The 22,917-nt window shown below is 55.7% G+C and overlaps 1 protein-coding gene and 1 long non-coding RNA gene across 2 annotated transcripts in view; one reads left to right on the top strand and one right to left on the bottom strand.

Annotated features, from left to right (window-relative positions):
• The window catches only part of FRMD5 (FERM domain containing 5), a 75,045-nt gene that overhangs the window by 39,357 nt on the left and 12,771 nt on the right, over positions 1-22,917 (bottom strand). The window lies entirely within an intron of this gene.
• The window catches only part of LOC113958469, a 14,943-nt gene continuing 1,024 nt past the window's right edge, over positions 8,999-22,917 (top strand). The window contains exons 1-3 of the long non-coding RNA XR_003531523.1: positions 8,999-9,096; positions 9,276-9,283; positions 18,845-18,848. This is a non-coding gene — a long non-coding RNA (uncharacterized LOC113958469). The remainder of the gene's footprint in view (positions 9,097-9,275; positions 9,284-18,844; positions 18,849-22,917) is intronic.

Below are 22,917 nucleotides of genomic sequence, written 5' to 3'. Positions count from 1 at the left end.
TGGGGTACGGGAGAGGCTTGGGGAGCAGGAGTCCAGCTGGAGGGGTTTGACTCCAAGCCTTCTGCTCTTAAAATCACAGAATCCCACACTGTGTTGAAGGGACCTTAAAACTCATCCAGTTCCATCCTCTGCCACGGGCAGGGACACCTTTCACTAGCCCAGGTGGCTCCAAGCCCCGTCCAGCCTGGCCTTGGACACTTCCAAGGATCCAGGGGCAGCCACAGCTTCTCTGGGCAACCTGTTTCCCCTGCTACTATAATCCAAAAATCACCCCTTACAGCAGCATAACACCAAAGGGCTCAATCCATGGCTCCATGGAACAGTAAATCCCATTTCCCTCACTGGGTTGTGCTGGGATGAGCTCGGCAGCGGCACCAGCTCCTGACTCAGGGGGGGCCTGGGGGCTGCCCCATGGTAGGGGTCCAGCTGTGGTGTTTGAAGGGAAGCAGTTGTGCTTTCCCAGGGTTCATTTTCCTTGCTGTGAGAACACAGTCAGGGGCTCTCCTGGGGAGGCAGCTGCTGTCCTGGGCAGGACCTTGGGAATGGAGCAGTTCTCCAGGAGAGCATCTCCAAACATCCAACCACCACAGCCAGGCTACCATGGATGTTGGGTTGGCTACGGGAGGGCAGCACACGTGGTGGGTAAGGTGAGAAAAAAGAGAAATTCGGGCGTTTGGGAATGAGCCCATACTTACAGGAGCATCTGATCCAAACAAAGGTGGGCTTTGGAGTCCTTCCCTGTGTGGATTCTGCACTGCCCTGAAGCCAAACTGCTGCTCCTTCCCTCCATGAGAGAGGACAGGGATGGGAGGGCAGAGCCATGCCCCTAACCATCACCTTTAGCCCTAAAATGTCATTTATCACCAGTCAAGTCATCTGGAAACAGCAGCAGCAGCTCTATTCCCCACATGTTTTCCCTGGAAGTCAGAAAAAAGTCCCCAAAAAGCCTGTCCTCCAGCAGCAAGTGTATTTAAAATATTTCTTTGTAACTCTGAACATGCCATCTGCTCCTTCTGCCAGCCCCACTGCTGCTGTGCAAGTCAGCCCTGTCTCCATCGTTTCTGCCAAGCAAGAACTGTAAACTGTAAACTCCCCTCCTCTTCCTCGCTCCCCCATCCACCGCCCTGCCTGAGCCCAGCTGCCAGCCCACAGCCCTTCCAGCCCCCTTCTCACCTGCTGACTCCTCTCCCTCCTCCTCCTCTTCCCTCCCACCAGGGCAGTCCTGTCCCGGTCTCATGAATCAGTAACTTGCCTTGGCACAAGGTGTCCCCACACAGCCACGCTGCCAGAGTGACCCTGAGGCAGCCTCGTGTCCGGGTGAGCCTTCAGGATCACTCCAGTGCCTTCCTCTGAAGTGTTGATGTCCTTTGTCACGTAAGGTGACCTTGCAGAGGATTTGTAAAGACTGGCTCTATAGTGTTTTAAATAAATCAATCTGTATGTGCACGGCCCCAGGCAGCCTGGTCCCACCCAGGGGCACAGCAGGAGGGGCAGGGAGATCAGGGTGCCAAGGGAGAGCTCTCAGATGAGATTTTAGAGAATGAGCAGAGATGCCTCTCCCAAACCCTGGTCTGAGACAGTGTGGCTGTCCTGGGACATGCAGCCACAGCACAGCTCTGCTTCCCTGCACAGCATGGGGGATGCACATGGCACTGCACTCACAGAACCATGGAATCCCAGAATGGTTTGGTGGGAAGAGACCTCAAAGACCAACTTGTTCTTTGCCATGGGCTGGAACACCTTCCACAAGCCCCGTCCAACCTGGCCTTGGACACTTCCAGGGATGGAGTAGCCACAGTTCTCTGGGCAACCTGTGCCAGGGCCTCACCACTCCCACAAGGAAGAATTTCTCCACAACATCCCATCTAACCCTGCCCTCTGGCAATGGAAAGCCATTCCCTCTTGTCACTCCAGGCTCTTGTCCAGAGTCCCTCTCAGGTTCAATACTCTTGTTTCCCAAATCATTGGACATTGTCCTGTCCATTGTGGCCCATCTGGGGGCTGAGCCTGCCTGTGAACGACCAACAACAGTCGGTGCTGGAGCCTCTCCTGGCTCCTGCCCTGCCAGGGGCTGCGGGCTCGGGAGGAAGAATGTTATTAACTGCACGTGACAAAATGGAAATTCGAAATTCGGCGCTGAGGGCGCCGCGCCTGCCCCGGATTCGGTGCTGGATCAGATCGGGGTGGACAGCCACGAGTGCTGCTGCAGGGCTGGGACAGCCACGAGTGCTGCTGCAGGGCTGGGATGTCACACACAGCAGTGTCACATCGCTTCATGTCACACCGTGTCCGGGACGGACCCGCACCCACCCAGGGCACAGCAATCTGCTCCTGCACATCCCGGGATCACAAACAGCCCCACAGAGCCCTCAGGGACAGGGGGCAGGGTTTGTCCAACATCTCTGCCCCCTCCCTTTCCTGCTGGATCCCTGGTGTCTGGGGAGCAGCTGCAAAACCCTCTGGGTGCTGCTCCCTGAGAGCTGCACGCCGGGTCTGCCCCCTCTGCTCCCTCCATCCTCCTCCTGCTCCTCCGAGTGGCACCAGCCCTAGACCTGCCCTGGCAGCCCCTCATTAAATTCAAAACCTCAAAACCAGAATCAGATGGAGCAACACAGGCAGAGTAACCCAGAAATGCCTCAAAACTACAGGAATTAACTGCCTGTTAATTGTCTTGGGGGAAAAAACCACAACAGGCTCATTTTTGGCTGAGCTGTTTCTAAATCTCGTGTGTGTCATGGCCTCTTTTCCTTCTTCCACTGAGTTTGGTTTCCAATTTGTTCACTCCAAAGCCTCTCTTTGTGTTTGCATTTAAATTTTCGCCTTCACTGATTTCCTGAGCAAAAAAAACCATGGGATGAGTGAGGAGCTGAGAAATCCTGCAGAGGATGTGACCACTGTGCCAGCACTGGGTTCAGCTGCTGCAGCCAAAGTGCTGCTCCCGGCTCTGAAATCAGATTCCCAGCTGCAGGAGCACCCCAGCACCCAGGGCATCTCCTTCCCTGCACCAGGGAAGGGTTCAAGGCCAGGTTGGATGAGGCTTGGAACAACCTGATCTAGTGGAAGGTGTCCCTGCCCGTGGCAAGGGGTGAAGTGAGATGGGCTTTGAGGTCCCTTCCACAGTGAAAACACCCACAGCAACAATGATGCTTCTGCCCTTTGCTCTTTTCACTTTTCATCTATTCAATTTACCCCATTTTTTCTTCTTGTTTTGAAAGTCAATTCTCCCTGTGCTGTGCTGAGGAAGCCGGTTCTGTGAGCTCCTCTCAGTTCTCCAGTACAGAAAACATATTGCCACAAGATTTTGCTTTACACTGAGCTCTGTCATTCAGGTACTAAAGTGAATTGATTCCAAGGCTCAAGGCAGGCTCCCTCAGGCACTGAACTACAGGATTCAGCCAGGAATTCCTACAAACAGGCATTAATGCAAATGGCAGCGAAGTCATAGGAAGACGCTGTCAAAATTGATAACTTGAAAAAAGCACCCCCCCAGAAGCAACCCCCAATCAAAGCCCTGCACATGGGATGTGCAGAGACATCCTTCTGGCCTCTGGCTGCCTTTGGAGGGAGAGCTCTTTTACCAAAACACAGCAGAATGTTATGATTTATCCATTCTCAGGGCACTGCTGTCTGCCTCGGCCCACAAGACCCTCTAAGGATGGTAAGTGTCCCCCTGGCAGGGCCAACTGGCACCTCATGGCACTGCCAGCCAGACTAGAAGAGCTGGCACATGGTACAGGATGATGCCACCAGCACAGTCTCAGCAAGTCTAACCAGAGGTCCCCAGTTCCTCCCCTCCCTCTGAATTCCTTCCCAATATCCCATCTCTCCCTGCCCTCTGGCAGTGGGAAGCCATTCCCTGTGTCCTGTCCCTCCATCCCTTGTCCCCAGTCCCTCTCCAGCTCTCCTGGAGCCCCTTTAGGCCCTGCAAGGGGCTCTCAGCTCTCCCTGGATCCTTCTCTTCTCCAGGTGAACCCCCCCAGCTCTCCCAGCCTGGCTCCAGAGCAGAGGGGCTCCAGCCCTGGGAGCAGCTCCATGGCCTCCTCTGGACTCTCTCCAGCAGCTCCACGTCCTTGTGCTGTTGTTCCCAGGGCTGGAGCAGCTCTGCAGGGGGGTCTTGGTTAAGGGGCAGAGGGCCAGAATCCCCCCCCTCCTACTGCTGACACTGGGGGATGAGTTCAGGATACAAGGTCTGCTCTGGGGAGAGGCTCCTACCCCTGCACATCCCTCCTGGAGGAATGCTGGAAAATCCTGGGGATGTTGTAAAAAGAGACAGGAATGGTCTGGAAGCAGCTGCCTGGCAGGGGAGTGCCGAGGAGCTCAGCCTCTCATACATCAGAGGAAGAGCAAGAGGTGACACAATGATCATCCATAAATGCCTTCACAGAGAGAAAATATCAGCTACTAAAGGGCTCTTCAATCAAGTGAAGAGAAGCAGCACAGACCCAGCCTCCGGGGGCTGGAACAGACGCACTTGGGTTAGAAACAAGATGCAGTCTTTAAAAATAAGAGTGATTAAAGAGTGGCATAAACTGTCCCTGGGGGTGGTGGATCCCGCAGCTCATGGTGCCCCCAAGTTGAGATGAGCTCTGAGATGAGCCCCAGAGTCGAGATGAGCTCTGTTCCAGCACAGGCTCCAGACACGTCCCCAGACGCCTCCTCACCACTGCCAGCACCCACAGCCCCTGCAGAGGTGGCACAGTGCAGGCCATGGGATGGGCTCCTGACATGGCACATGTCCAGGGTCAGTGCCTCCCTGCAGCTCATCCCTGGGGTTAAATATTCTGATTTGCACTGTGCCTCTGAATGAGCTTCCAGCCTGACCCATTGCCCCATCCCTGGAAGTGTCCCAGGCCAGGTTGGACGAGGCTTGGAGCAACCTGGGCTAGTGGAAGGTGTCCTTGCCCATAGTGGGGGGGTGGAATGAGATGAGCTTTCAGGTCCCTTCCCACCCAAACCACTCCATGGTACTGTGACCACCATGGAGCACACACGGCTTCTGTGCAAGGAGGTGAAGAGGTGAGAAGGTGGGGAGGGGAGGAGGTGAAGGGATGACGGGTGAAGAGGAGAAGAGGTGGCCTCCAGTACCCAGCCCTCTCTCCACCACCACTTTCCCCAGACACAGACTTCTAAACAAAGCCAGATGATCCAATTTGCTGTAAATTTCCCCTCTGGAGTCAGCTCCCCATGCCCAGTGGGGCGATGGCACGTGCCAGCAGGAGTTTGCCTTGACGAAACTCCCGTTATTCACAGGGTGTGGGAAAGGAGGCAGGAATAAATGGGGATACTTTGTGAAATGGATGGAATATGGCAGTTGGTGAAGGCACTGCTGTTGGTTTCAGATGCAAACACCCCAGCCCAGAGGATCTGAGCGAACGGGAAGGTGCGGGAGCAGCTGGGAGCAGCGCTGGAGGATGCTGTCACCATGGCAACGGGATGAGCACGCTACCGCTCGGATCAAGGACACAGTTTTATTGTCCAAGTGCCGAGGATTTTTTAGCCCAGTTTCCAGGGACCGCGTGTTAATAACAGTTGCATCCTATTTATCCTGGGCCTTTATTGTCTCCGTAATGAGCTCTCCAGGAAAACCTGGAGAGCGTTTCCTTGGAGGCTCCGCGCCAGAAACGCGACTCCGAGTTAAGTGGTTTGCTTCGCTGGCAATTCCCTCCCTTGCCCACACGCTTTGAAATACAGAGCAGGCTGATTAACTATTAATAACAGGGCACTGACAAACCACACATTGTGCCCCGGGTTGTGCCAGTTGTTCCAGAGGCACCCGGAGCTCTCGCTGTGGCAGTGGGGACACTCCTCACCCCGCCATGGGTGGGACACACCGTGGTTACCCCCCTGCTGTGCCCTGCCTGGTGCCCCAGAGCTGCACATTCCAGCAGTCTGGGAGAGGATCAGCTCAGGTGGATGACGATGATGATGATGATGATGAATGACAGGACATGGCTGTGCACACAAAGCTTCCCAGTGCCCTCCAAGGATAACGCCAGAGCCACGCGATTGAAGTCTGGAATTCCTTTCCTACTTACAGATGGTTGGACTCAATGATCCTGGAGGTCTTTTGCGACAAAACTTGATTCCATGATTCTGTTAAATACATTGATATTATTCCTGTGCTGTTAACTTATTTCCTGTATAGAAGGAAATCTTGGCTGGCCCCAGTGAGGTCTGACTCCAATGAATCCAATCCCGTGTCCCTTCAGCATTCCAGCAGTGATTACCCTCACAGAAACCTGCTGTGAAACCAGAGACCTCCAATGTGACCATCTCCTGGGAGCCCAGAACAGTCTGGAGCAGAGTGAGGGCACGGATTCACCACTGCTTTTGGGCTGTGCTGCTGCTGAGCTGGGGGTGCTTTTCTCTCATTTCACCCCCTCCCACCCAACCCCTGTTCCAGGCTGGAGCTGTGGTCACTCTGTGCTGTCAGTTTAAATCCTGGTGGCTGCTGCAGCCCTGGGGATGAGGGATCAGCAAACCAAACCCGCAGGCAGCAGGTGCTGCCAAGCCCAGCTCTGCAGCCGCTTTCCGTCACTGCAGCCCAGCTGCTCCCAAATCCTGGGATTTACCACCTCTGCCAGGGCAGAGCCATCCTCTCCGACCCCATGCCAGCACCCCTGAGCGTGGCAAAGGCCACCACACCCCAACAGACACTGGAGTTGCAGCTGTGGGCAGGTGCCAATGCCTTGTCCTGCAGCCTCGGACAACTGAGGCATCCCAGAAGTGCCCAGTGCCCCCTGCCTGGTGCTCCCCAGCCTGCAGCCAGCTTGGAGCAGAGCTGGCAGAGCCTTGGCACCACATGCCATCGCCAGGAGTGCTGCAGAGCAGAGCTGCAGGATTCCAAGGCTCAGCCCAGAGGGCAGGCGCAGCTCAGACTTGCTCAGCTCTGGCTCTGGCAGGAGGGCACTGATGTGGAGACTGAAATCATCGATCTTGGGATGGCTCTGGAGAAATAACACCTAACAGTGCCTTTAAGACATATTTCATAGAAACACAGAATCATTAGGGTTGGAAAAGACCTCCAAGATCATCGAGTCCCACCTGTGCCCGATGCCCACCTTGTCACCCAGCCCAGGGCACTGAGGGCCACGTCCAGTCCTTCCTTGGACACCTCCAGGGATGGGGACTCCACTCCCTGGGCAGCCTCTTCCGATGGCTGATCACTCTTTCCATGATGAAATTCCTCCTGATGTCCAACCTGACGCTGCCCTGGTGTAGGTGAGGCTGTGTCCTCTTGTCCTGTCAAATTCCATCGTGTTCCAAGCAGTCTCCACAGCAACCACCACATTCCAGCACGACACTCCAGGCACAGGAACTGGGCAGCAGCTCCAGTTTCCATTCAGCATCTGCCATGAGTGTTATCCCTCCATGGCATTCCCAGCTTCCCACTCCCTGTGCAGCCCACACCGGCCATGACAAACAACCCAGCCCTTCAAACACACGGAGAAGTTTCCTTTTCTTCTTTAACCAACAAACACAGTCACCAAACCCCCATTCTGCTTAATGCAGCTCTGCATCAAAACACCTCCGAGGCAATTCATTTATACCAGGAGAACTTCTGAGGCTGGAATTTTCCCTGATGGCACCGCTGGAAGGCTACAACAGCCCAGCAGGTCAGTGAGTTGAAAGCAGTATTTCATCTGGCAATTTATTCAAATAAATCTTTCAAAACATGAAATAAGCTATAAAGATGGAGCCTGTCAAAGCCTGCAGTAGCCGAGCTCCTGAGCAGAATGACCAAGCAGGAGCAGCAGCAGCTCCGGCCCGTCAGGCATGGGATGGCAGCCCAGCTCCCCGTGCCAGGGGTAGGATGATCCAGCCCCTGGATCATCCCAGGGTGCAGAGCACTCAGTGGGATAACAGCAGATGGAGAAGTGTTTTCATTAATTGCTGTCATTATGGTCATCACAGCTCTGGTGCTGTTCCTGCCACCACCCCCAAAGCCTTGGGCAGGAAAGGGGAAGCTGTGTCTCACTGCATTGGGAAGGCTCAGCTCTCCTGCTGCCACTGCTGTGTCTCCAACTCCCAGCTGGTTCCACGGATCTGTCACTGTCATGCCACACCTTCCTACCCTCTGCTCTGTGCAGTGACACTATTGAGTACATGGGTCCTGTGGGGCCTGGAGCATGGGATTCTGGAACCCCCATGGGGTTTTGGGGCAGAATGGAGCCCCACTGCCAGCTCCAGGCACAGGAGGTGCTGCCCACAGCACACGAAACAGGGCAAACCCGTGAGGTTCCATTTGATGTTGGCACAGGACAGGAAGGGCAGGAGCTGACTGTGACACACGGGCAGCGTGTCCTGGGCGCAGCCTGGGGGTCTCCAGGAGCAATGTGGGGGCTACAGGGGGACGTGCAGGATGAGGACTCGCTCTGCCCATTCATGCCACGGGCAATGGCATGACCTGGGCACCCCAGAGATGTGTGGAAAGTCACCCAATGCCACCAGCTGCTCCTTGGCACCAGATGGGGGTTTTAAAGAAGGCTTTGAAACCCCCAGGTCTGAGCTCAGCAGAGGCTGTGAGAGCAACTGAGGGGAATTCCAGCACAAAGAAAGGTTTTCCTGGCATTGTTTGGGAGGAAGGAGGGGCTGGGGCAAGTGGGCACTCATGCTCTGGGGGAAGAAGAGCCCCTTTGTGGCGGGCACACCGTGGGCATTGTCTGCTGGCCGCCTGCCCTGCCAGCCGGGCTCCGAGGTCAGCAGAGCCACGTCAGTGGCACTGAGAGCTGCCCCCACTGTGCATTTACTTCTCTTTTTAACATTTCACAATCAGGCTGGGCTCCCTCACTGACTCCTCTCTCCTCTTCACTAATTGCATTGAGAAAGGGAAGAAATGATGACACTTAGTAATCACAGACTCATAAAATCTTGGAATGGCTTGGGTTGGAAGGGACCTTAAAGATCATCCAGTCCCACCCCCTGCCACCTCCCACCACCTTCCACTGTCCCAGGTTACTCCAAGCCCCATCCAACCTGGCCTTGGACACTTCCAGGGATGGGACAGCCACAGCTTCTCTGGGCAACCTGTGCCAGGGTCTCCCCACCCTCACAGGGAAGAATTCCTTGCCAAGATCTCATCTAAACCCACACTCTGTCAGGGAACACATCAAATCATTGGTACTTATGTCGGATCACTGTGCAATTCCAAAAGTTTCAGCCTCATCCAAATCCGGCCGAGGGAAACAGCTTTGTTAAAACCAGCAAAGATTGACCTGGATTGGGCTCCTGCTTCATGAGGAATGCTGAGTTTTGGAGGAACAGAGAGCAGGTAGTTGTATTTGTGCTTGTGCTGCATCTCTGCCTGCTGCCGGGAAGTGAACAGGCTGCTCAGGGAAAACCAGGAAACAAAGGTTAATCCAGCAGCCGAGGCTGTTGTGAAGATTACAGATCTGGCAGGATCTGTGGGCTTTGATCTTCTTTCATGGATCCCCCAAAATTAAAAGCTGCTTTGAAAATCCTAGAATTATTGTGCCTTAGCCCTGGATCTCCCTGTGGGGATCTGATGGCTCCGACCTGTTTCTGCAGCATCTGGTGCAGCCCCACTCTCCACGAGATTTGGGACCTGCATCCCAGGGAAGCTGTGTCCCTCCTTCATCCTCCCTCCCAGAGGGGGATCAGCCCTTGCCTGCCCATGGCAGTTTCCCTGCAGTGCTATCCTTGCTCCTGCTCCTCTGGCTGCTCCCACAGCACAAATTCCCCTGTTCCAGGTGCAGTTTCCCTGTTCCAGGCACAGCTTCCCTATTCTGGGCGCAGCTTCCCTGTGCTGGGCAGGCTGCTCCAGTGATGCCCATTAGTTCTAATGGGAAGCTACAGGGCCATTCCTTCCCATCAGGACTAATGGGCAGTGCAGGGATAACGTGGTTACCTCGGCTGAGCCACAGCGACTTCCCGGCAGCTCAAGAGCCAGCGGGGTCACGAGCCAGGGCTTCATTGCCCAGGAGACAGGAGCCAAATTGGTCTGTCCATGGACTGGGAGAGCAGTTCATTAGAGCAGGACAATGCATTGGCCTCGTCCCACAGCCCGCAGTGCCCTGGAGCACAGAGAGCAGGAGGAGCCCTGGGACAAACCCTCACCCCCGGCACCGGCACAGCCACAGCCGGCAGTGTTCGATGGCTCAGAAACCATAAAACACAGGGATTTGGAGAATCCTCTGGTTAGCTGGAGGGAGGGATGCAGGGAAGAGAGACGTGTAGGGAGCACTCTTCCCACTCCAGCATCTCACTCCAGCATCCCACTCTGCTGGACCTGTTCCTTCCTGCTGTCCGGGCAGCAGAACGGAGACTCCTTGTTCACTTATTCCACACATGATGCATATTCACTCCCAGTTAATTCCCTGGGCCTGCTGGCTCAGGAAAGGATTTCCACATTACTCTCCCCTCACATACACATTATAAACCACAATTTTTTGTCATGCTGCAGGGGAAGGAGCAGCTGTCCATCCTTGGGATCCAGCCCAACCTGCTCTCTGGAGCACTTTGCAAGGCCAGACTCCTGATCCTCCTCGAACATCTTGGATTATGAACAGAAACTTGGTTGTTTCTGGGTCTGCTTTGATGTCCGGGTTCCCTAACGAAGCCCTTTGCAGCATGAGAATGAGGATTGTGTAATGATTTCTCCCAGAGATAACGGCTCTGCAGGAGCTGCCAGCCGGGAGCACTGGCACCGATGGAATTGGCAACGGAGGAGCCCGGCCTTGGGATTTTTTTTTTCCGAGTGTTAGTATTTAATAATAAAGATTTTGATTTCTAATCCCAGAAAAATAAAGCAGCTGAAGAGGTTTCCTGGTCTGATTCAGGCTTGCAACAGCCTGGCCTGGAGGCTGGCACTGCTGCTTGGCAGGCTGAGCCGGAGTCTGCCCACATCCAGCATCCCGGGGGCACCGGGAAGGGATCCAGAATGCAAACCCAGGGAATGCTTCACTTCTTCCCTCCACACACTTACTACCTTCATCCACAGGAATGGGAGCCTGCACTCCCAGCTCTTTTCTTCGCCCCTCCTCTTTACAGAAGCAAACCCAGACCTCCAGTTTCCCTTTCCCATATTATTTCCCTCTGCTGCGCTGGATTGCAAAGCCCATTTTGATTCTCTTTCTTGAGTTCTGCAGAATCCCCCCTTCCCACTGTGCCCCGAATGCCAGTCTGTGCTGCCTCCCAGGGGTCCTGCCATGCCCTGAGCCCCGTGGTGGGATGCACTCCAGTCCGGAGTGGGGCTTATCAGCTGTGTGCTCCCTGCAGCTGGACTTGAGCAGAGAGCAGCTCCTTGCTCCAGCATTCTCTGCTCCAGGCCATCTGCAACTTTCTGGCCTGTGGTCGCTGTTTTTGTCCTGTTTTTGGGATCAGCTGCCAGCCCAGCTGTGGCCACAGCTCCCACAACAAACCCCGGCCCCGCCCGTGCCAGAGCGGTGCCTGTGCCAAGGGGTTGGCTCAGCTCCTGCCTGGGGAGCAGCACCAGGGATCCTCACTCCTGCAGCAGGAAGGATGATCCTGACACAGCCACCCCCGAGGGGCTCCGAGGCACAGGAGGCTCGGCAGTGGAGCCAGACTTGAGGCCATGTTCCCACTGAGGAACAGCCTGGCTCCTGCGGGCAAGCTCTGCCCAGGACTCCGGGTTGGGGGAGTGCTGGGAATGCACGGAGATGTGCCCCCCCAGGGGACACCCACTGCCTCCAGCCTCTTTTTGCTGGAGCAGAAGAACCTCTGCATCCCTGTGCCACCGTGCCAGCAGAGCAGCCTCTCTGGTGCAGGCACCCACGGCGACGTGTGATTAAATATTGAAGCATCTCGTTAAACATTGAAGTCGCGGGTGACCCGGTGGCATCGCCGGCGTCTGTCGGGGAGGAGAACAACGACGTCAGCAGCTCCGGCTGTACCACCCACGTCAGACTGTCCTTGGGCTCAGCACCAGGGGATCCGAGGTTCCCGAGGCCCTGAGCAGGCTGCAGGATGGAGCTCCACAGCTGGAGCCCTCCGAGCCTTCCTGGAGCCCGGGGCACCCTGGCTCAGACCGCTCTGTGCCAGCACGGCTGGCCTGGCACGAGCTGGCTGGTGCCTGATCCTGGTGAGGGGCCCACGGGGACAAATGGCACCAGATTCCCCTCATGCATTTGCCCGCTGTCCCCCACACCCCGTTGCCCGTCTGTGGTGGGCAGCCCTCGCTGTGGGTGCAGCAGGGCAGGCCGGGCACAGGCGGTGTGGCAGCGATTCCTCGAAGGGCTCTCGCCCGCCCAGGGCCCGGGGCCAAGGGCAGGGCTGGGGCCGGTGCCGGCACCCCAGGCAGCCTGGGACTGTGCTCCTGGCTGCTCTGCCAGCAGCTCCAGACCGCTCTCCCTGCCAGCCCTTCCTTCCTGCTCTTCCTGAGCTCCCTCCAGACCCTGCTCCCCACGACCTCCCCACCTCATCCCACTCCCACTGTGCACAGCTCCAAAACCTCCCAGGAGCCAGAGCATCTCTGGTTTTAACCTGTCCAGGGCTTTGGCCACACCTCTCCCTATATCCCAATATGGATCCTTCCCTGTGGGGGTGGTGAGGCCCTGGCACAGGTTGCCCAGAGAAGCTGTGGCTGCCCCTGGATCCCTGGAAGTGTTCCAGGCCAGGCTGGATAGTGCCTGGAGCCCCCTGGGCTAGTGGAAGGTGTCCCTGCCCATGGCAGGGGGTGGCACTGGATGGGCTTTAAGGTCCCTTCCAACCCAGACCATTCCAGGATTCTGTGATTTTAGGATTCTGTAAACACCACCCAGTTGTAACAAGGAGTAGGACCACTGTGCAAATACCAAGTGCTGTTTGTACACCCAAGTCCTCCTCAAACACAGTTAAATCTCTGATGCCCTCTGGGACTTTTTTGTCTACATTTTAAAACAGCTCCTGGTTACTCCTGTGCTGAAAGAAAACCACCTCCAGCCCCATGAGGCCATGGCCAGAGGAATCCCGCCATCCTTCTGTAGCCCCACTAACAGTGGCAGCATCCTCCTGGCACCCGGCTCTCCTCAGCCAGGGGACACAGGAGTGAGAGCTGTGACACACCGGGCTGCAAATGCCTCCAGGCCTGTCCATTTAAATTGAATTTTTAATGTTTATGTTTCACCCCAGCTCCCTGTGTAGTCACTGCACTGAATCACCTCAGTTTGATTAATTCCTGGCTCATTTGAAGGAGTCCACACGCTCTAAAGACACATTCCCTGGAAAGCCCCTGTGGGTGAGGGTCATGGATCTGCCATCTGTTTGCACAGAAAAATGCCTCATTTTTAATTGGGACACACAGAATAAGTAACTGAATTTTTATCCCCAAACCACCACCCCAGAGCTGGGGGTTCACCCCGCCCCGGCCCCCACCTTTGGCCTCTGGGAGCAGTTGTCAGGAGCCTGTCACCACAATAAACTGGGGAATTTCTTCCAGGAACTTAGATCAGAAACAAAATATTTATCTCTGTCTTTAAACCCAGCTTGGTGCTGAGACAGACCAGCACCTCATGACCCAGAGGCATCCCAAAGCCAAGCAGGGAGTCTCCTCTGTTCCCTGTCCCAATGACTGGTGTGATAGCAGAGAAACTAGTCCAGCTCCACCACGGCACAAAAAAATCTCTTGTGAATCCTGGATCCAATTAAAATTATTTCAGGCTTAATGATTCGAGCTGCTGGTGGTGGTGGAGAGTTCCAAAACTTACTGCTGTGTTAACTCCTCATTTTACACTGTCCCTCAGAAGGAAACCAGAAAGGGAGCATTCCCTGCTCCAAGGTGTCTGCTGGACCCCAGGTGAGAGCTGGGCTCTGTGCCACTGAGGTCCCATAAAGGGGGTTTCCGTGCCGTGCCAGGAAATCATTGTGTCCATGCCAGGGAACACCCACATCCATGGAGTGTGGGACGGTGCCCAACCAGCCCCACACCCTGCAGTGGGTGCAGGTCAGCAGCTCCCTGCCTGTGGCACAGGTCACTGGAGCTCTGCTGTGCTGCACGGTGGGAGGGGGATCCTGCCCCAAACCACTCCCCTGCTGGGTGCATCCCGGGAAAACCGCTCTGCCAGAGCCTCCCAGAGCAACCCAAGCATCTCCCCACTGGCAGTGGGGGTACCAGTGACCCCACAGCAATGGGCAGTGGGAGCCAGAACCGCCCCAACCCACTGGACCACGAGTCGCTCCAACCTTTCTCCGCGCTCGGACGCCCGTGAGGTTGTTTGAGCTCCCTAGGATGTGAACACTGCTCAGGCACGGCCCAAGGGCCCACGGATTGCAGCAATCTCCTCACCTCTCTTGGGCTCCCTGCTCACTCTCATTCCTCCTTCCCCTCTTTGCCATTCTAACATTTATCCAGGCTGACAGCCTTTCACCCTCCAGGAGCTCCTGGAAATGCTTTGCCCAGAGCTCTTCGACCTTAAAGATTCCAGCAAGCCCACAGCAACAGGTGTTACCAGGACCTGCAGCCACCCCACCCCACCCCAGCCCTGCCAGGACCTTGGGCAGTTACAGGAGACACCAGAGCTGAGAGAGCTTGGTTGGGTTTGCTTGGCTGGGGGCATCCATCAGGCTTTACACCAAAAAGCTGCATCTAAATGTTTGCTGGGAAAGCTGGAATGGTGTGTCCTGGACAGTGGCCCCAGATCTGCTGCTCAGCACAGTGAAGGGGCTGAGGGACTCCGAGCTGGAAGCTGAAGGGATGCTGAGCTGGAAGCCCTAATGGTCAGGGCAGAGTTCCTCTGCTTGCACTGTGCTGGGTTTGTCTTCACTGGGAATTCCAGATGAAATGTTGTTTTATTTCACCTGTGTTTATCCACTGGAAGGAGAGCAGAGCAAAGGTAACTACACAGATTCACAGGAATAGCTCTCCAGGTGGGTATTGAGCTGGGAAGGATCCCTGCTCCTATTTCCCAGGCACTTTCCCCCAGGACACAGCAGTGCTGGGGACCCTGCACAGGGGGTCCTTCTGCCTGACCACCCCCCCCATGGGCAGGGGCACCTTCCACTAGACTGGGGTGCTCCAGGCCTTGTCTGGGACTTCCCCAGATGTAGCAGCAGTGCCACAGGTCAACCTTGGACATATCCTTAGAAATCCCACTGAAATGAGCTGCATTACACCAGAGAGCTCAGGTCAGAGCAGAAACCCGAACAGGACAAAAGGCTGAGTTTTTCCCATGCCACACCAAAGCAGAGCGAGGGGAGCTCTCCCTGTCCCTCTCCAGCAGATCATCCCCATCACTGGCAGGCAGTGCCGAGGCCGTGCTGCTCCCGTTGTCCCGGGAGCGTGTAACGCCGGGATATCATGTCTGTGATAACACTCACTGTGTGCACAAGACTCTGCGCCTCGAGTTTAATGGAGAAAAGGTTCTGCCTGTCTGTTCCACTTACTCACATCAGAGCGGGTTTCACGTGGGATTAGCGTGTCCCTGCTACAGGAAAGGGATGATTCGGGAAGAGAAATGGAAATACACCTGCGGGACGCTCACGGGCTTACAGAAAGAAATGCAAACTGCACTAATTTGTTGCACTAATTTGTGGCTGCCCCATCTCTGGAATGTCCAACACCAGGCTGGACAAGGCTTGGAGCAACCTGGTCTAGTGGAAGGTGTCCCTGCCCGTGGCAGGGGGTGGGACTGGAGGAGGTTCAGGGTCCCTCCCAACACAAACCATTCCATGACTCTGTGATTAATTTAACCCAAAATAAGCATTCTGATTACATTTTCTATTTCTGACGTATTATTTGTGCTACAAGAACTGTGAAGGGGCTCAGACCAGTGTGATTTACACACGCACACAGAAGGGATGGGGAAGAAGGTTCCTCATCCATGACCTCAGAGAGAGCTGATGGATCTGCTCGCACACCATGGGCCATCCCAGTCCTGTGGCAGTGCTCAGCCTTTGGTCCCACCAGCTCCCTTTCTGAGCCCTCCATGTCCATCCCTTTAGGAGCCCTCAGTGTCCATCCCTTTAGGAGCCCTTCATGTCCATCCCTTGAGGAACCCGCCACTGCCACAGAGCAGCTCATCCCGTGTGCAATCTGATCCACCTGGAGATGCTGCTGTGGGTGGCACCTTCCCTCCTTTGGCCCTGGACCTGAACCCAAGGACCGTGTCAGGGACACCCCCCCAGCTCAGCAGCCCCAGCACACAGCACACAGACAGATTGGGTTGGGGTTTTTTTTAAACTCCAATATTAGAAAATTCCCGGGAGCTGTAGCTCTTCACAAGGAGATGTTATTGCTGACAAAGCAGGAAAAAACTGCAACCACGGGCTGCTCTGTGTGATCCTCTGAAGGAGATGCACTGCAGCACGGATGCTCTTCCCACCCAAGGCAACTCTGCAGGGTTTGGGCTTTAATAGCCCAAAAAGCCCTTCCTTTTAGGCCCTGGAAGGGGCTCTCGGGTCCCCCTGGAGCCTTCTCTTCTCCAGGTGAACACCCCCAGCTCCCCCAGCCTGGCTCCAGAGCAGAGGGGCTCCAGTACTTGGAGTATCTCCGTGGCCTCCTCTGGACTTGCTCCAGTAGCTCCACGTCCTTCTGATGTTGGGGCCCCTTGGGGCTGGAGGCAGCTCTGCAGATGGGGTCTCACTAGAGATTTTTTTAGATTTTCCTGTCTAAATCTGGGCAATTTCTATCCCTGCAGTGATGATCCCTCATGGTGATGCTGCTCCAGAGAGGGGGGGAAATGGGCACTTTCTGTTCCCACCCCTGCTGTCCCCTGTATTCCACTGGTCCTGTCACTACACGCCCTTGTAAAAAGTAGATTCTCCCCCTCAGTTGCAGCTGGAAGACACGGATCCATTCCCAGCTGTTGCTTTTCCTGGAGAAGCAGGAAGGGCAGAGCAGAGACCAAGCTGAGCTGGCACAGGCGGCTCAGCCCGCGTGACTCGCGCGGGGCCGGTTACGTATCACACATCCCTGCCCTCTAAAACCCCCAAGGACTTCCCAAATTGTGTCAGGCCCCGATTAGCCGACGCAATCACATTTCACTTGGCTACACAGGGGGGTGCTGGGTGGAGATTTCATTCTCCAGCACAAGAACTGAGGTGGCACAGCACCAGCTAAACCAAGTTACAGGAGGAATCACTCCTCTGGGTTCAGTGCTTCAGCCAAAGTGGGTTCCTGATGGTTTGCCAAGGTCTGGGTTCCCTCACGCCCAGAGACAAGTGCTGGTTTGCTCAGCACCTCCCAGGGGCTGAGAGGCCACATGAGCTCCAGGACACCAGTGCTGAGCCAGGATCCCAGCAAGGAACTGCTCTGATGCAGCGAGCTCCTGGGTCTGAGCCCCTTCCTGAGGGGAACAGGGATGTTTGCACCAGGGTGGTATCCTGGGCATGGTCTGAATGTGCCAGGGGCTGATGAAGCAACCCCTGGGTCCAAAACAGAATTTCTCCAGGATCCTGTCAAAGAATCACAGAATGGGTTGGGTTGGAAGGGACCTTTAAAGGTCATCTAGTCTATTCTGCCATGGGCAGGGACACCTTCCACTCGCCCAGGTTGCTCCAAGCCCCTTCCAACCTGGCCCTGGCACTTCCAGGGATGGGGCAGCCACAGCTTCTCTGGGCAGCCTGTGCCAGGGTCTCAACACACTCATAGTAAAAAACTTCTCCCTTCTATCTAATCTATATTTGACACTCCTTTAGTTTAAAACCACCACCCCTCATCCTTTCACAACAGGCCCCTGTCCCCACGGTACAAACCAATGTGCAGCAACCCCAGTGTGCAGCATTGGGCATCAGAGGTCCTTGCCAGTGCTGGGGCCATCCATCCCTCCATCCCTCCATCCCTCCATCCCTCCATCCATCCATCCCTCCATCCATCCCTCCATCCGTCCATCCCTCCATCCATCCATCCCTCCATCCCTCCATCCCTCCATCCATCCATCCCTCCATCCATCCGTCCATCCCTCCATCCATCCATCCATCCATCCATCCATCCCTCCATCCATCCATCCCTCCATCCATCCCTCCATCCATCCATCCCTCCTCCCAGCCCCCCCGTGCCTGCAGACACTGGAATGCAGAGCTTTCCCAGGCACAGTGCTGGGCTGTGGCCCTGCAGCGCCGCCAGCTCGGGCCTTACTCGCTCCATTAGGTCCCTCCACCACACAAATAGATGGATAAATGGCAGAGGAGTGCAGTCCTGTCATTCTGAGACACTCAGAAATTAAGGTGGCTGCAGGGTCAGTGTGGATGGCATGTCTGGAATATGCAGAGGGAATGGAGAGGGAAAAGCAAGCTCTGCCTGGCAGTTGGAACTGGGATCTCCCCTGGCAGTCCAGGCAGCACCTTTCTCTGTCAGCAAGGTGCCGTATCAGACCTGATACAGAAACAATCCCAAACCACTCCCTATCTCCGGGATCCACTGCTCCCTGTCTACCACTCAGAGCTGCTGCAGTTCAGCCCAGGAAACAGAGGCTCTGGGCTGTTGAATTCAAGCCTCTGACAATGCACATACCTCAGCCACCTTCAGAAACACCCCCAGATTTTAGCTGGGTACCAAAGCAGACCTTTCACTGTGCCCAGGGGCACCACTGCTCAGTCACGGACAAACCACATCCTTGGCAGCATCCCTTGGTGCCCACGGAGACTGCAAATGCCAACCAAAGGGAGCATCACCCTGAGGACCACAGCATCACCCCAAGGAGCAGGGCATCACTCTGAGGCCCACACAGAGGGGGCTGGTGCAGACCCCGAGGCACTGGTGAGCCTGGAGCACAGGGGAGCTCGAGGATCAGCCTTCCTGGGGAGCACCAGCAGCACAGCAGGGTTCAGGCACCAGCCCAGCTTTGGGGCAGAGCACCCACAGCTCCTGGACTTCCCTGGTCCCAGCAGTGCTCAGTACACAAAATCTTGGAGCAAAATGCCTGGGGCTCCGTGTCAGGCAACCCAGCAGAAAGGTACTTGAGATAAGGTGGGAAGGAAAAGAGGAATCACCTCTGGAGCAGCTCCTGGTTGTCATTTCCTGCTCTGGGCAGTGCAAGGCTCTGGGCAGTGCCAACAGCTCGAGTGAGCTCTGGGATGACGGGTGGTGGGGGCTCTGCTCTGCCCCACTGACAGCAGAGATGCTCCCCCAGGGAGGCAGGAGGCCATTCCCCAACAGTTCCCCCAAATTCAGCCCCACACAGGGTCACTGGGCCCTGTGGTATCACCATCACCCCTGGCCCAGAGCCCTTCCACAGCTCAGCTACAGGCAGGTTGTGTTTTCCGGGTCTGGTCTAAACCAAAATGGTAATTAAGGAAGAAAACAGCACTGTCTGAACAGCTTTCCAGCGCCCTCTCCAACAGATATGTTCATTAGTTTTAATTACAGGGAAATCCCACACCAGCCAAGATGATGGAATATGGCATCAACCAATTAAAAGACAAAAATTTGATGTCCTGGCCTGTGACCCCACACTCAGAACATGCACAGTCACTGCCACATCCCCTGAACAGTGAGGACCACGAGCATCCCCCACTTACAGCTCTCTCATGCTGCTCCCCTGCTGCAGTTGTTATCTGCCAGCACCAGACCCCTCTGCTTTTATTACAGTGATGATATTTATATTGCACAGGAGAGGCTTTAATTGCATGAAGGCACCGTTTTGCTCACAACCAGAGATTCACACCCCACTCAGTGGCTGCAGCAGCTTCAGGACAGCACCTCGAGCTCCCACTGCAGGTCTGGGTCCTGCCCTGCCAGCCCCAGGGCAGCAGAGCCCCCAGGCTGGGGGACACCCACAGATGGAGACGGGCAAAGGCATCCCACCCTGTCCCAGGCTCCCAGCCACAGGATGACATTAAACCCTGCCTGTCACCATGGCCCTGCTCCTCACTGTGTCTGTCTGTCCATCCCACAGCTCCCACACTGTGGCTCTGCTCCTCACTGTGTCTGTCTGTCCATCCCACAGCTCCCATCACTCTGCCGACCCCAGCAGACCCACTGGGCTGGGCAGGGCCGGGTCCTGCCCCTCTGTAGGGGTCACATAAGCCCGGCTTTGTCCTCAGAGCTGCACCACCAGCATCAGACAACCCACACTCCATCCTCCAGCCTGACTCCATCCTCCCTGACAGCCCCTTCCCAAGGAACACTGACTGCAAGGGGGCTGTTCACCTCGATCCCTGATACGGAATTTTATGTTAAGGAAGGTTCTGCAAAACCCTCCCCAGGGCCGACATCCCAGGATGGGCACTCCCACCGCTGGCACGAGCCCGAAGGTGAGCAGTGCAGCAGGTGCCCGTGGGACAGGGGAAATCCCCCTCCTGTTTAGATTCTCTGATGAATAACAGAAATCCTGAACCCACGGCCACCCATGGGAGCAGGGGTGGAGTGGGTTAATACGAGCACCTCACTGGCTAAAGCCACGCTTGGAAAAGCTGGAATTCTGCCTCCATAGAGCAGGAGTGATGGCTGGACAAGCTGCTCCCCTTGTCACACTGTGCACACCTGGGGGGGCTGCAGGACCCCAGGCTGGAGAGGCCACATGCCACCGTGTGGGAAGGGAGCTGCAGGTACATCAGTCTGGCTGTAATTGTGGAGATACATGGGAGACGGTGATAAAGAAAAGCCCCAGGATTACACAGGCTGGGGGAAGGCATTGCAGGGAGAGATCAGCCCCTCTGCCACACAAAGGCAAATTGAGTCAGACAAAAATGCTCTCAGTGGTTTATATTCTTAAGATGGTATCGAATTCGTTACGAAGATGGAACAGCAGGAGATGTAATTTACCTATTTCATGCAAGCACTGGATACTCTGCAACACGGTAAATTGATTTACAGAGCTGGGAGGCAACACAGGGCTCCAAGAGATTATTTATTGACCCAGAGAGAGCAAAGCCTCAGCGGGAAAAGGTGGGTCTGATCCCTACCTGCCCACCCTGGCAGCCCCCTGGCACCAGGAGCTGGCAGGGACAGAGGATGCTCAGGGCAGTGGTGGCTTTCAGGACAACCTCTGGGAGGGCAAAGCTTGACAGGGGGTGGCACGTTGCATTTTCTCAGTCTAGATCATAATTCCTGTTAAGATAACTCCCAGGTATAGAGCAGCACTTTAAAATAAGGCTTTGAAGAAATTAAATAGATTAAAATATTCTTTTATTACAAATTGTTCCCTGTGAGGGTGGCCAGGCCCTGGCACAGGTTGCCCAGAGAAGCTGTGGCTGCCCCATCCCTGGAAGTGTCCAAGGCCAGGTTGGACGGGGCTTGGAGCAACCTGGGCTGGTGGAAGGTGTCCCTGCCCATGGCAGGGGGTGGGACTGGATGAGCTTTAAGGTCCCTTCCAGTACAAACCATTCCAGGATTCAGTGATTCTATGACTAGTTTATACATGGGAAGGAAGCAGATGTCTGTGTGGACAGCTGATGGCTGCCACCTCCCAGGATGACATTCACCTGTCAGAGAATCCCAGGATGGTTTGCATTGGAAGGGACTCCAAAGCTCATCTCATTCCACCCTTTGCCATGGGCAGGGACACCTTCCACTAGCCCAGGTGGCTCCAAGCCTTGTCCAACCTGGCCTTGGACACTTCCAGGGATCCAGGGACAGCCACAGCTTCTCTGGGCAACCTGTGCCAGGGCCTCCCCACCCTCACAGGGAACAATTTCTTCCCACTATCCCATCTAACCCTGCCCTCTGGCAGTTGGAAGCCATTCCCTCTTGCCCTGTCCCTCCAGGCCCTGGTCCCAATCCCCTCTCCATCTCTCCTGTGGACCCCTCACTCCCCTGCTGTGGGATGCTGCCCTTTAACAGGAGCACAGACCCATTTCTTGCAAACCCTCCCTGTGTCAGCTGCACACACCCTGTCTCCAGCTCTTTCCCACCAAAGGTAATTACCTTAAGAGCTCATTACGACCACAGGATGTGCGACTGCTGCCTGGAAATCGTGCTCTATTTTTAGCACATCACAGTAAAAAGTGGCAGATTGACAAGAATTATCCCTCCAGCAGGAAGGCAACGGCCTTGTTCAAACTGACTCTTTTTTTTGGCTAGAAAAGAAGTTCCTGTCCCTTCCGAGCAGGTGGGGCCGGTGCCAGGCCCACTATTGCCAGTGGTCCTCTCGTGCATCCTGCCCCAGTTCCAGCTGGTGGACTGCCCAGACTGGGGGTCTCGGGGATCTACAGCTCTGCCTCTGGCTCCTCTGCCTTGACTTCATGCCTGGAGAGGTCACAGTGACCCCCCCCCCGGTCCCAAGGCCACCCTGGCTCAGTGTCACACATCCCTTCCAGGGCTGAGTCACCTATCCCGTCGGAGCAATCCTGTCTCCCACAGGGATATTTGCAGAGATCGTGGTTGTGCTCAGGACCTGGGGAGGGAAATGGTCCAGTCCTGCCTTCCTGGCAGCCACCACAACACAAAGAACCCCATGTCCAGGGGGCTGAGGATGGAGCAGAACCCTGGGAACAGCCATTGACCAAGAGAAGGGAGATGCTTGGCTGGATGCTCAAAACGCCCAATATCCCAAAGATGCTGCCCAGGGCTCTGGGATTTTCCCCAGGGGCTGATGAGATCCCATTGAATATCCTGGAGGATGGAGGGAGGAAGGGAGGGAGGAGTGCTGCCATGCAGCTGTGCAGACAAATCACCCAGCCAAAGGGATGAACCATCCCCATTTTGTTGGATTTCAATACCTTCAGAGGAACTCAAAATGTCCCTGGCTGTGTTGAGAGCCCCCCCAGCCCGGCTGCTGGGCTGTGCCAGCCCACCAGGCCTCGCTGTGCCAGTGCAGGGGCAGGTCCTCTGGCACCCCTGGGCAGGGGAAGGCACTTTGGGAATGCAGCAACCTCCGGGATGACTTTGAGTCCCTGGGAGAAACCTCCTGGGGCTGCCTCCCCTCCCCGGGTGATGGTGAGCTGGGGCAGTGCAGGGGTGGCTGGGTGGGCAAGGAGCAGATGGTTCCCACAGCCAAACCCTCCCTGCCCAGCCAGCACCCACAGGTATCCTGCGTCCCAATATCCTGCATCCCAATATCCTGCATCCCAATATCCTGCATC

Source organism: Corapipo altera, unplaced genomic scaffold (genome assembly GCF_003945725.1).
Source record: "Corapipo altera isolate COAL_440 unplaced genomic scaffold, ASM394572v1 349, whole genome shotgun sequence".
NCBI classification, from domain to species: domain Eukaryota; kingdom Metazoa; phylum Chordata; class Aves; order Passeriformes; family Pipridae; genus Corapipo; species Corapipo altera.
This window is presented reverse-complemented; position numbering and strand designations above follow the sequence as displayed.